This window comes from Triturus cristatus, chromosome 8 (genome assembly GCF_964204655.1).
Source record: "Triturus cristatus chromosome 8, aTriCri1.1, whole genome shotgun sequence".
In the NCBI taxonomy this organism is placed as follows: Eukaryota; Metazoa; Chordata; class Amphibia; order Caudata; family Salamandridae; genus Triturus; species Triturus cristatus.
Genome location: NC_140591.1, coordinates 552,944,877 through 552,959,847, shown reverse-complemented (window position 1 = coordinate 552,959,847; position 14,971 = coordinate 552,944,877).

Sequence of the window (14,971 nt, the reverse complement as noted above, 5' to 3'; positions counted from 1 at the left end):
AACCTCCTTCTGCTTAACCTTAGAATTTAATCCAGTCCATTTAATCCTTAGACCCTTCGGTCTAATAGGTACTAAGTCAGTTGAACATTTTCCACCTGAAACTGTCGAGGTACCATGCCCCAGAAGGGTAACACGAAGGCTGTTATGGTCGCTGAGACTTTCTTCATTTACATACAGATCGGTAAAGTCTCCACTGCTAGACAACAGAATATGATCTATAAATGATCCTGCATCTCTGCCTGTAAATGTAGGGCATATTATTGCCTGGTTGTTTATGTTACAGTTTAACAGGGTCATGTCTAGTGTGACTAGCATATTGTTTAATGTGGAACCATAACTGCAATGTTGGAAGTGAGGAGAATCCTCCCTCACACCCAAACCCCCCCAATGACTACTCATTGCTGCACCAAAGCCGCAGATGTTCCCGTTAGACAAATGGCAGGGCTGCAGGTTAAAATCCCCTGCCCAGACAACCTCGGCCTTTCTTTTCGAAATACCAAGGGCTTTGGTAATTTCCCTTTCTAGAGGCGGTAAAATATCCCCTCTGGTAGCATCAAAGATATTGTTGTAGAAATGTATTACAACTAAATCAATATTCTTCCTGCACTCCACCCTTATAACTTGGCTATGTGTCCCAACTGTCGTGCTGTATTTAACCATACAATCACACAGCTTGGTAGATAAAAGCAACAAAAGGCCCCCCTTAGCCCTACCCGAGCTAGATTTGGTGGCTCTAAGACAGTAAGATGCGTACTCTTCGATGTTAATGGGGTCCAGACACCAAGTTTCCTGCAACAAAATTAGGTCCAATCCCTCCCCCAAAAACTGGTCCAGAAGGGTGTACCTAGTTTGCTGGCAAGGCCAGCGATGTTCCAGGAAACAAAAGAGAGTCCTGCTGGTTTACCAGAATCGCCAACAACAGACGACTCTGGCTGAGTTGTTCGTAATAGAGTAGGACCATCTTCCCGAGAGATGATATCTGGGCTTAATCTGGGGGTAACAGTAGCTGTACATGCATCAAGGCTATCCCTATTTTCTAAACGCGAGAGGGGTATTAGCGATGACACCATTGGGGGTTCGGGAAGTGCGGCTAAAGGTGTAACTGGAGAAGCACTCGCCATATCTAAATAGGACGTAGAGATGATTAAATCCAAAGCTACAGTAGAGCTGAGTCAATCTACCTCGTCCAACACAGCATATCTGTTAGGATGGGCAAGTTGTGAGTACAAGGGATCTTGGGAAGGGGGCAAGTCCTGCCATGTTTGTTGCCACTGGGGTTTAACTGGTTGTAGTGGCTGAATGGGTTGCTGCCACTGATGGGCAGGCTGAAATAGGGGTGGTGGAAAATGAGGAGGATGTTGCCATTGAGGATTAACATGGTGCAGGGGAAAAGATGGAGCATGTAATGGCTGCTGGTGAAAATTAACATAATGTGGAAAAAAAGAAGAAGGGTGTAGTGGTTGCTGCCAGGGTTTAGTAACATGTTGCGGGGGATACACAGATCCTCTATTACTTTGGAAAGTGGAACAAGGAGGGTTTGGTCTTGAAGGCATCGGTAAAAAATAAGACAAAGGGAGTGGGTTAATTTGAGTCGCAGGACCACTGTTGGGTGCATTACATATATAACTAGCTGCCCCTATATCTCTAAAATTAACTGTAATTACATCCCCTACTATTGTTTTCTTGCTTCTGCCCACCCAGTCCCCTCTACGTACAGTAAGAATTTCACCGTTCATATTGTTAGGTAGAGGTTTATGTAAGTGGAACCATTGAGCACATTTATTTCTTAGCTCAACGTAAGTTTCTTTTACTCCCTCCTTCAACGGGGGGACTGCTGTCAACACAACCACAAAAGGGGAAACCTCTGGCGGTAGATTAATTGACCTAAAACGTGCCTGCTTTGGCTTAGGACCTTCAGGTTTGTTCGTAGGAAGAGGTACTAAAGGGGTATTAGATTTCCCTACAACATCTTTTACTTGAATAGTGGTGGTATTATTACCAACAACAGAGTGTTGGTGAGTCAAAATAGAACCCACCGCCTTCGGAGTGGGTATAGTTGTGGATTGAACAGAATTATTCCCTGTTTGCAACAAATGAGATATAACTGGGTTCCCGGGGGCTACGGTTACTTGAACGTTGTTTAATACATCTTTAGGGGGCTGGATACATGATGAACATTTAGGGGCTGCTTCTGTAATCCCTTGTGGCTGATCAGGCCCTTGCCCATTCGTTTTGTGTGGCCATTTCGAATGTATTAAAGACGTAAGCCTGTCCAGTTTGGAGATTAAAGGCTTGATTTGTGCTGCTATTGTGGCTTCAAGGTCCAGTTTTAAATCTGTTACCATGTTTTGCACCCAGCAAGGAATGCCTGATGTCATTTGTGGAGTGGGGGAAATCAAATTATGATTCCTAACTGTTACTTTTACTTTGTTTTTACTCTTAGATATAGCCTTTGGGAGATTGGTAACCCTTCCCCGAGAAACTATAGGTACAGGAGCTGTTACCACATCATTAAACCCGCTCAGACTCGGAGCCGCTTTGCCAGGTGACTGACAGGCCTCTAGATCTGGTGTAACCTCCAGATCAACAAAAGACGGGTCCGAGTCTGATGGGGCAACCGATAAATCAACAGTATTTGGTACAATCGGAGCATTATTAGTGGGCATGGTTGGGGGTAGGGAACAAATATTCGAAGACTGCAAAGCGGGTGATTTAGCATTAGCAAGAGAACCCAAGGATGAGCGCTTAGCATTTGCAAGATCCATGGAGACTCTTTTTTCCAGTAAAACAATGCTTTGATCAATAGTCTCATGTACACGGGAAATGAAAAGATCTATAGGTCCTGTCACCTGTGCAACCACCGTAGCTTTTTTCGCACAACTTCTGGTTCTATTGCGCATGGCCGACATCTGTAACACAGGGTCAATAGAGAATGGTGTAATAGCTGGAGGGCGGCCGCTGATGTTGTTATACGAAAGTACAGGACACAATTCCGCCTACCTTGGACGTTTAATGATGATTAAGGACGAAAAGGCAGGGGTTCAAGGCCAGGACCGTCCTCAGCCGTCCTTGAACGGCCTTAAACGGCCCGCTCTTTGCCCGGTCTTCGCCCCGGTCTTAGCCCCGTGCGCGTCCCGCGTGCGCGTTGCTACCACAAATTAAATAGGAAGGTCAGGTGGAGGGGCGGGAAGAGGACCAGCTGCGGCCGATCAGCGCCGCGCTGCACGTTGGTCCTCGCAGTCCCGCCTCAGCCTTGTGATGCAGTCGCTTGCTCCACGAGGTCGCGTTGGTGCTCCAATGCACTCAGGGGGGTCCAGAAACAGAAGTTTTGGCAAAACCCTTAGCCTGCGAGCGGTACCCGTGAAGCGGGGGCCGCGAGGCGTAGGCTCAACAAGCAGGAAGGTAAGAGGGAGAACAAAGCGGCACTCCCTGCAGGTGAGCTCAGTGAGGATTCCAATGCTGCACACACCCCGTGATGACTATATTGATGGGGGGGCGGGAAGAGGACCAGCTGCGGCCGATCAGCGCCGCGCTGCACGCTGGTCCTCGCAGTCCCGCCTCAGCCTTGTGATGCAGTCGCTTGCTCCACGAGGTCGCGTTGGTGCTCCAATGCACTCAGGGGGGTCCAGAAACAGAAGTTTTGGCAAAACCCTTAGCCTGCGAGCGGTACCCGCGAAGCGGGGGCCGCGAGGCGTAGGCTCAACAAGCAGGAAGGTAAGAGGGAGAACAAAGCGGCACTCCCTGCAGGTGAGCTCAGTGAGGATTCCAATGCTGCACACACCCCGTGATGACTATATTGATGGGGGGGCGGGAAGAGGACCAGCTGCGGCCGATCAGCGCCGCGCTGCACGCTGGTCCTCGCAGTCCCGCCTCAGCCTTGTGATGCAGTCGCTTGCTCCACGAGGTCGCGTTGGTGCTCCAATGCACTCAGGGGGGTCCAGAAACAGAAGTTTTGGCAAAACCCTTAGCCTGCGAGCGGTACCCGCGAAGCGGGGGCCGCGAGGCGTAGGCTCAACAAGCAGGAAGGTAAGAGGGAGAACAAAGCGGCACTCCCTGCAGGTGAGCTCAGTGCACTCAATTTAACTGAGAGAGGTGAGAATATCTTAACTATATGAACATGGAAGTAAAGAAACATAAACCTATCAATTACAATACAGCTATAGAATTCCGACCTAGTCGAAAAAGACACTTAATAATAATAACGAAACAAACCAATCAATGCTATAACAGTGACATAGAACTAAACACTAACTCTAACTATAGCAATTAATAAGCAACAAATATTCATCAATGAATCAAATATGTAATCAATCTATACACCAATACATTTATAAACACTAGCGTACTCCACAGATATGAGACAACCAAAGACGATGAAAGTCATACACATAACCACAATAAAAGAAAATAAGAAGTCATACAATGGGATAAGAAACGGACCACGACCTAATATGCGGAAAGACAATGTGGGAAGGAAAAGGATAAAAAGGATGGCAAGCGCGCAAGAGTGACGTCAAACCAACACGAAACATTACCACAAAATCTTGGAAGATTCATACAATAGAACTATCAACAATAAAAGACCGTTACACCATACCGACAAGGAGGGAACACCAACAGACGACAAAAGCACAACAAAAACAATGGACACTAAGACCACCGTGCAGAACTAAAAGAGACTAATCTCAATAGATCTGGCAAAAAAGAAAACTCATTGCAGTATAAATAACCGCATCAGGTGCCAGAAGAACCAGGATCAAGCGAGGCCTCCATTTGAAGTTCCATCTGTAGCTCCATCTGATTATCCAAAAACGAGACCAAGTCAGCAGGTTCATCGAAGATTCTAGAGCGACCTTTAAAAGTAATGCGGAATTTTGAGGGGCCAGCAAAAGAGAAGGGGATATTCATCTCAGATAGACGCTTCCGAAGATTAAGAAAACCCTTCCTCCTTATGACCGTGTCTCTGGCAAAATCTTGAGAGATTGAAATGCGATGACCATTCCACGAAACAACTCTAACCTTCCGCATATGAGCCAGAATTTGTTCTGTATGCTGATGGCGCAGTGGCTTAAAAATTATCGCCCTAGGTTGCGTAGCAGACTTAGAACAAAAAGTGGGAACACGATGTGCACGTTCCAGCTCAAAATCTCTTTGGAAGGAAATTTGCAGTGTGGAAGGAATCCATTGATAGAGGAAATCAATCATAGAAGGCGCATCTTTCTCAACATCCTCAGGAAGACCAAAAATGCGCAGGTTAGACCTGCGGTTACGATCTTCTTGCTCAGTGAGGTCCTTCCGCAAAGCTACCATTGATCGCTCAAGTTGTGAAAGAAATCTGGACTGCTTTTGCATGGAATCCTCTGCGCCACTAATGCGTGCTTCCGTGTCCGAAACACGAAGAGACAGGGCCTTGAAGTCATTCCTGATAGCTAACACTTCCACTTGCAATAAATCTGTGTTAGTCTTGGTAGACTGCGCAATTTCATAGACCTCATTAAGGCGCGTCAGGATAGTCTCAAGAGTGGGACTGGGGTCCTTTTGCGGAGATTCAGGTGTAGGAGATAACTGTTTGGCCCTTTTAAGAGACGCTTTAGATTCCTTTGCGTCTTTAGCATTTGAAGACGGGCCCATATTCGCAGCCATAGAGCACACCACCTCAGCAGGAGTACAGTACACCACTCCAGACAGATTACGAGAAGAGAATGCCAGGTGAAGTAGGAATCCTCAATATATCATAAGGGAGCGAACAAAAATGGATAGCGCGCTCTTAGCAAGAGAACAGAAAAATAATAAAGGCAGATTCCAGGGACAGGGAGGGGAGCCACCTCACGAAAATATCACACCTTGCAGGTATCAAAAGGGCTCCTTTCAACAGTCAGAAATATCCCAAAGGCAGGTAAACATTAAGCAAAGAGGCCCCACAAAATGGCCTTGACGATGCTTCTGACGAGCAAAATATCAGCAGAAAAACCAAAAAGTGTTACCAAAATAGGCAGCAAGGCAGCAGGCAAAAAAATAAAAAGCAATATAAGTTGAGGAAATAAAAGAAACGTCACCAGTTCTTGTCTATCTTCATTCCTGGGACTTCTGTGGCATTGTCGACTTCGCGCTGAGGAGAAAAGTCTCACCGCTTCTGAGGAGACAAAATGGCGGCCGCTCGCGAAAACACCGAGCGCCGTCAGACAGGATCCAGAGTACGAATGCCGGCAGCCTCAGGAAGCAGGAAACCTCCTCCAAAGCACCCGTGACATGCTCATATCCATACGGCCGATATCCGCGATGACCGGGGCAGCCCAAAACAGCAGCTATTCCTCCGTCGGCTCCCGCTCAGCACGGAGCCCAAGCGCAAACCGCCATATCGTCGCGGCGCGCAAGCCACGCCCCCTCCTGCATAAACTTTTTAACATATCTGAGTCAGGATATTTTATCCGCATTAACCAGTCTCATGGCATCCATTAATACTTCCCTGTTAAGGCCGGTGCTAGCTGATGTCCAGATTCTGTGCCATAGCAAAATTGGTTGGATTTTAATTAAGTCTGAAATATAAACAACTCCTAACTCACTCTGGCAATTAAAAACTGGGGTACTAGCTGGCACTCTCAGGATATACCTTAAAAACCCATTTTCAATACGTTGTATACAAGTGCAATCCCGGAAACCCCATATGGCTGCCCCGTAAGGAGCTATACTCACGCATTTAGCTTGATACATTTTTAATAGCATTTCGGGCGGCCTTTTCCCCAGTTTTTCAAGAAGTTTTTTAGAGCCGCAATGGACTTCATAAAAAGTAGGCTCCTAGCCATAACAGCTGCAGTCCATGAGCCGGTTCTGTTGAAAAGGACGCCCAAGTAACTGAACAGGTTGATGGTTTCCACCCGGCTCCCACCCGCCTGATAACTTCTGGGTTTATTTTTCTTCCCCCCACAGGTCATGACAAAACTTTTCTTTGCATTCAATTTAAGACCAAGCCTATCCATAAAACACGTGTAAAAGGAAAGCGCCCTCTGTAAGCCAACCTGTGTGCGAGCCATGAGCACTGCATCGTCGGCCTGTTTTTATCTGTTTTTATTATTTTAAATACTATTTATTTTACTAGGTGTATTGTTTAATCATGTACACTTTGTATTGCTGCTCATTGGTGATCAATTGGTTGTCTTATGTAATTATGTATTTTTCGCTTTTATGGTTTTTAACCGATAATAAAGCTTTTTGACTGAGTGACTATACACTCTTACACTCTATGCCACTACACTTTACAACATTCCACTCGGTGCCACTCCACTCTACACTATTACACTGTACACAACTCCACTCAATGCCAGTCCACTCTACACTATTGCACAGTATGTAACTCCACTCTATGCCTTTAACTTCACTGTATGCCACTCTGTTATGTACTAATCCAGTATATACTATTCCACTCTATGCCATTCACTGTTTGCCACTCCACTTTATGCTTTTCCACTGTATGCCACTCCAATGTATGCCACCCACTCTACCCCACTCAATTCTATGCTATTCCATTGGATGTCACTCCGCTGTATGTTATTACACTCTACCCATTTCAAGTGTACACTACTTCAGTCTTCACCACATCACTGTACACCACTGCACTGGCACTGTACACTACTCTACAATATGCTATTCCTGTGTACACCAATCTACTGTACATCACTCTACTCTGAGCTATTCCACCGTATGCCACTTTGCTATGCACTACTCCGCTCTACAACACTCCAGTGTACACCACTCCACTTTACTCCACTGCATTCTATGTTTGTGCATTGGACACCACTCCACTCTACGCCACTTGACTATATGGTATTTCACTCTACCCCACTCCATTGGGCACTGCTCCAGTCTACACCACTTCCCTCAATGCCACTCCAAGCTTCACTATTCTACTCTATGCTGTTCCACTCTATGCTATTCTACTCTACGCCACTCCACTGTACTCCACTTTACATTATCCCACTGTACACCACTCCCTTCTACATGATTACACGGTATACAATTTCAATCTTTGCCCCTCTACTTTATGGTATTCCACTCTGCCCCACTCCACTGTCCGCTACTCTGCTGTATGCTATTACACACTACCCCACCTGACAATACACAACTCCAGTCTATACCACTTCAAAGTATGACACTCCACTGTATACTTCTACACTATTACACTTTACGCCACACCACTGTACACTACGTTATACGCTATTACACTCTATGCCACTCCACTGTGTGCCATTCCAGTCTACAGTACTCCACTGTACGCAACTCCACAGTACCCACTGTACTTCAAGCAATCCAGTCTGCACCACTCCACTGTATCCAACTCCACTATACCCTACTTAAGTATATGATATTCCACTGTAAGCCACTCCATTGTATGCCATGGCACTCTACACTATTGCACTGTGTGGCACTACGCTGTATACAACTCTAATGTATGCCAAACCACTCTATGGCACTCCATTCTACAGTATTGCATTGGACACCACTCCTTTGTATGCCACTACACTATATGGTATTCCAGTTAACCACACTGCACTGTACACCACTTTAGTCTATGTCACACCCCTGCACACCTCTCCGCTGTACGCTACTGCACTCTGCACTAATCCACTCTATGCCACTTCACTGTAATCCACTACACTGTAATCTATTCCAGTGTATGGTACCCCACTGTATGCTATTTGACTTTCTGCCAATTCACTCTTCTACATGATTACACTGTATACAATTTCAATCTTTGCCCCTCTATTTTATGGTATTCCACTCTGCCCCACTCCACTGTCCGCGACTATGCTGTATGCTATTACACACTACCCCACCTGACAATACACAACTCCAGTCTACACCACTTCAAAGTATGACACTCCACTGTATGCTTCTATACTATTACACTTTACGCCACACCACTGTACACTACGTTATACGCTATTACACTTTATGCCACTCCACTGTGTGCCACTCCAGTCTACAGTACTCCACTGTACGCAACTCCACAGTACCCACCGTACTTCAAGCAATCCAGTCTGCACCACTCCACTTTATCCAACTCCACTATACCCTACTTAAGTATATGATATTCCACTGTAAGCCACTCCACTGTATGCCATGGCACTCTACACTATTGCACTGTGTGGCACTACGCTGTATACAACTCTAATGTATGCCAAACCACTCTATGGCACTCCATTCTACAATATTGCATTGGACACCACTCCTTTGTATGCCACTACACTATATGGTATTCCAGTTAACCACACTGCACTGTAAACCACTTTAGTCTATGTCACACCCCTGCACACCTCTCCCCTGTACACTACTGCACTCTGCACTAATCCACTCTATGCCACTTCACTGTAATCCACTACACTGTAATCTATTCCAGTGTATGGTACCCCACTGTATGCTATTTGACTTTCTGCCAATTCACTCTTCACTCCACTATACACTATTAGACTGTATGGTATTCCAAGGTATGGTATTTCACTATATGGTACCCCACTGTACGGTACGGTACTCCACTTTACACCACTACCGTGTATGCTACTGCACTCTACTCTGCACCACAGTACGCCACTCTGCTCCCCTATTTAGATCTGCACTCTATACAACTATGTGGCACTTTATGCCACTGTAGAGGACTCTACTTCACTCTATCCATGTACAAGCCACTATCTAACTCTACAATCCAATCTATGCCCGTGCACTTCATTGTACAACACTCTGTTCCACTAAACAATTCTTTTCAATACTGTACGGTACAGCCCTCCACTCTACTATATGTTACGCCACTCAAGTTTACTTGACAATATACTCTGCAGCTGCACTATAATATATTCCAAGCCAAGGTCCTCTACGACATGCTAATACACTGTATTATAATTTACTCCACACTATGTTGCATATCTCCACTGAACTCTACTCCACTCTACTCCACTATATGAGACTTTACCTTACTCTACTCCACTGTCCAATTATCCCTCTACTCAACTCCACTGTACAGCGCACTACTCTACTCTATTCAACTCCACTATACAACACTCTACTACACTGTTTCCCAATCATCCCTACTACATTCTACTGCACTGAACTCAATTCCATTATACAATACTCCACTCTACGACACTTCACTGTACAACACTCACCTTCATTTTACTGTATGACACTCCAATGAACAATACCTTCGCAAGAGTCCCTTGAACCCAACTGTATGAGATACATGAATATTTTTACCTTAATTTTTCGAAAAACTACTGAACTGATTAACACCAAATCACAAAATGCAGATTTTGTCGCCCAACTTCTAGCTTCCTGCCAAATTTTGTGTCATTCCGTTTAGCGTTTCTTTTTCAATAATGCTGTCTGAAGAAGTCTATGGAAAATGCATGGGGAAATGTGCTTTGGGATCCCCCTTTTTTTCACGGCACCTGCTTGACGAATCTCCCTCAAAACTTTCCAGGAATGAGCTGAAGTGAATCTGGTTTTTTTGGAAAGTTTTGTGAAGAGTCTGCAAATATATATATATATATCTTTCCTACTGGCAGTCGCCAGTAGGTAGTTATAGTTAGGACCCTGTTTCCATAGGAAAACCGCAACATTCTATTTGGAATACCTTTGGCGCCGGTCGACGAATCCTCGCGAAATTTTCAAAACTAATGGGGCGCTACGCTCCGCTCCTACCCTGAAAGTCTCGGGGGGATTTGTCAAGCGGGGGCTGAGATAAAAGGGGGGTCCCAAAACGCGTTTTTCCCATGCATTTTTCCATAGGACCTTTAGACACAGCTACAGCCCGAACGGCTGAACAGAGTTCCTTGAAATTTGGCAGAGAGGTAGTCTACTGGTCAAGGAAGTGCCTTTTGTAGGTTTGGTGTAAATCTGTTCAGTAGATTCTGAGAAAATAGCCTTTAAATCAATATATATATCTGAGCCAGCTTACGGTGCGCTTACGGTGCACTTACCGTACGCGTACGGTGACGTGCGCGAGCGCAATTCTGATTGGCTGTTAGATCTTAGTAAACATTCGAATCGGTCAAAACCAGGAAGCGGCGGCCGCCATTTTGTGTGTTTCACTCAGAAAAAAAAGGGTGATAACTTGAAAAGAGGGCAAGGAAGAGAGTTACAGACCCCCTAACATTTGAAAGGGGGTCAAAGAAGGACAGAAAGTACAAAAAAAACATTTATTAATTTTAAAAAAAATCGCGGGGTACGCGTACGGTAAGCTCACCGTACGCGTACGGTAAAAAAAAAAAAAAAAATGAAATGAAATGCAGATTTAAGTGTTTAGATATTAGGGGGCTCTAAAAAGAGCCGTTGTGTTTATTAAGTGATTTTTTAGTGGTACCTACAAGTAAGTACCGATGCAGAGTCTGAGGTTCAAGAGGAAGACTCTGTTCCCTTCATCAGTGAAGTGTACACCATCTCCTCTATACATGTCTTGCATGTCGTAATGCAAGTTGTTGTGGTAAATGGAACCCATACCATAGTCACGGAGGAAAGCAGAAACAGATTTGTTGACGTGCTTTCTTGCTTTGTCAAAATGATTGGACCAGTTCCATTTTTGCCTTTGGCATATGTTAGAAAACACAAAGGCAGTTTTAGGGAAAAGTGAAAACAGTTGTGCAAAGGTCTCCTTCATAAGCATTTCCAGGCCTACCCCAGTCAAAGTGCCTAGGTCATTGCCACCACAGTGCACTATTATGAGGTCAGGGTGTTGGATTTGCATGAAGGATTTCACCAATGGCATTAATTGGTGCCACTTTAACCCTCTCTGACCAATCCATTTAATGTCTACATTTGGCAAAGCAAGGTCTCTCACCATACCTGTTTTCTCTTCAAACTTTTCACTCCAGAAAACATAGCTGTGCCCTACAATCCACACTGTGAACATCTTCCAAGGAGATCTGGATGCACTCATGAGGTGTATTTCAGTAGAATGGGAAAATGAAATGAAAGACAGTTTGGAAATGGAGGCATACATATTTTTTTTAAATAAAATGAACTTATTGGCTGTTTCATACCATTCTACACTAAAATCTAGGCTGTGTGTGTCAATTTATAGAAGCATGATTTGTATTGGTACAGAAAAATGTGTTACCAAAGAACATTAGTATGGATTTGCTGTTAGGTTAGAAAAGTCAAGCACTCTTGCTCATTGAAAATGAAACATTGTGTGGTGAACTTCTGACCTGACTGTAGACAGCAGTGTTCCATGAGCTGTTGCTATGGTAGCAGGCAGAAGTCAAGTTGGGGGAAGGGTACTAGGCTGAAGTCAAGTTGGGGGAAGGGTACTTTTTGAAAAGGGTTGGAGAGAGGTGTACAGAACAGAGATCCTGGCTCTGATAATCTGCTGTTTGAGTGCCACATTTCTTTCACAACTAACTAATTTTAAAGGTGAGTTAAGAGTTTGAGAGGGGATGTATATGGTAAATTAAGAAATGAATAATAGCATTGGAATTCCTTTTGTTGAAGTTGTGTTTATCATTTTGTGTTTTGGGAGAAATTTAAATGTGAGGAACATGTAAAATAATATGGACTATGTTTTCACCATAAATTAAGGTGTACTGGTATAAATAAGGAATACTTTTAGGGTTTGAGGTTCCAGTCAGTAATGCAAATACATTCAGCATCACTAAGGCTGGTTACCCTTGCTGGAGTGTAGTCAGTCACCCAGGTTACACATGTTGCTGGTCTCAGAAAGCTGTTTGGTATTGCTCTGGTGATTTTACATTTGCATTAGATGGAAAGGGGGAGCTATTTTTTTATGCAGAAGCAGACTCTTAGCACACAGCCAGCTGCTTATCCTGTGGAATCATGCACAGTATTCACAACCGAGTGGGGTTTGAGGTTGCAGTCAGTAATGCAAATACATTCAGCATCACTAAGGCTGGTTGCCCTTGCTAGAGTGTAGTCAGTCACCCAGGTTACACATGTTTCTGGTCTGAAAAAGCTGTTTGGACATGTGCTTTTTTAAGAAAATGAAAAGTGGATTGAAAAAGTGTCAGACTGTAAAAGTACTTATCACTTGCCAAAAAAAAAGAGTAGTAAGTGTGCTTTCAAATTGGCAAAGAAATTTCGTTTTCTGACTAATATGAAAACATGACTCTGTGTGCAAAGAGGAATTACAGGCAGAGATTTATTTCGTATTGCTCTGGTAATTTTACAGTTGCATTAGATGGAAAGGGGGAGCTATTTTTTTTATGCAGAAGCAGACTCTTAGCACACAGCCAGCTGCTTATCCTGTGGAATCATGCACAGTATTCACAACCGAGTGGGGTTTGAGGTTGCAGTCAGTAATGCAAATACATTCAGCATCACTAAGGCTGGTTGCCCTTGCTGGAGTGTAGTCAGTCACCCAGGTTACACATGTTGCTGGTCTCAAAAAGCTGTTTGGACATGTGCTTTTTTGAGAATCTGAAAAGTGGATTAGAAATGTGTCAGATTGTAAAAGTACTTATCACTTGCCAAAAAAAAGAGTAGTAAGTGTGCTTTCAAATTGGCAAAGAAATTTCGTTTTGTGACTAATATGAAAACATGACTCTGTGTGCAAAGAGGAATTACAGGCAGAGATTTATTGCGTATTGCTCTGGTAATTTTACAGTTGCATTAGTAGGAAAGGGGGAGCTATTTTTTTGTGCAGAAGCAGACTCTTAGCACACAGCCAGCTGCTTATCCTGTGGAATCATGCACAGTATTCACAACCGAGTGGGGTTTGAGGTTGCAGTCAGTAATGCAAATACATTCAGGATCACTAAGGCTGGTTGCCCTTGCTGGAGTGTAGTCAGTCACCCAGGTTACACATGTTGGTGGTCTCAAAAAGCTGTTTGGACATGTGCTTTTATAAGAATCTGAAAAGTGGATTCAAAATGTGTCAGACTGTAAAAGTACTTATCACTTGCCAAAAAAAAGAGTAGTAAGTGTGCTTTCAAATTGGCAAAGAAATTTCATTTTCTGACTAATATGAAAACATGACTCTGTGTGCAAAGAGGATTTACAGGCAGAGATTTATTGCGTATTGCTCTGGTAATTTTACAGTTGCATTAGTAGGAAAGGGGGAACTATTTTTTTTGTGCAGAAGCAGACTCTTAGCACACAGCCAGCTGCTTATCCTGTGGAATCATGCACAGTATTCACAACCGAGTGGGGTTTGAGGTTGCGCTCAGTAATGCAAATACATTCAGCATTACTAAGGCTGGTTGCCCTTGCTGGAGTGTAGTCAGTCACCCAGGTTACACATGTTGCTGGTCTCAAAAAGGTGTTTGGACGTGTGCTTTTTTGAGAATCTGAAAAGTGGATTAGAAATGTGTCAGATTGTAAAAGTACTTATCACTTGCCAAAAAAAAGAGTAGTAAGTCTGCTTTCAAATTGGCAAAGAAATTTCGTTTTCTGACTAATATGAAAACATGACTCTGTGTGCAAAGAGGAATTACAGGCAGAGATTTATTGCGTATTGCTCTGGTAATTTTACAGTTGCATTAGTAGGAAAGGGGGAACTATTTTTTTTGTGCAGAAGCAGACTCTTAGCACACAGCCAGCTGCTTATCCTGTGGAATCATGCACAGTATTCACAACCGAGTGGGGTTTGAGGTTGCAGTCAGTAATGCAAATACATTCAGCATCACTAAGGCTGGTTGCCCTTGCTGGAGTGTAGTCAGTCACCCAGGTTACACATGTTGCTGGTCTCCAAAAGCTGTTTGGACATGTGCTTTTTTGAGAATCTGAAAAGTGGATTAGAAATGTGTCAGATTGTAAAAGTACTTATCACTTGCCAAAAAAAAGAGTAGTAAGTGTGCTTTCAAATTGGCAAAGAAATTTCGTTTTCTGACTAATATGAAAACATGACTCTGTGTGCAAAGAGGAATTACAGGCAGAGATTTATTGCGTATTGCTCTGGCAATTTTACAGTTGCATTAGTAGGAACGGGGAACTATTTTTTTTGTGCAGAAGCAGACTCTTAGCACACAGC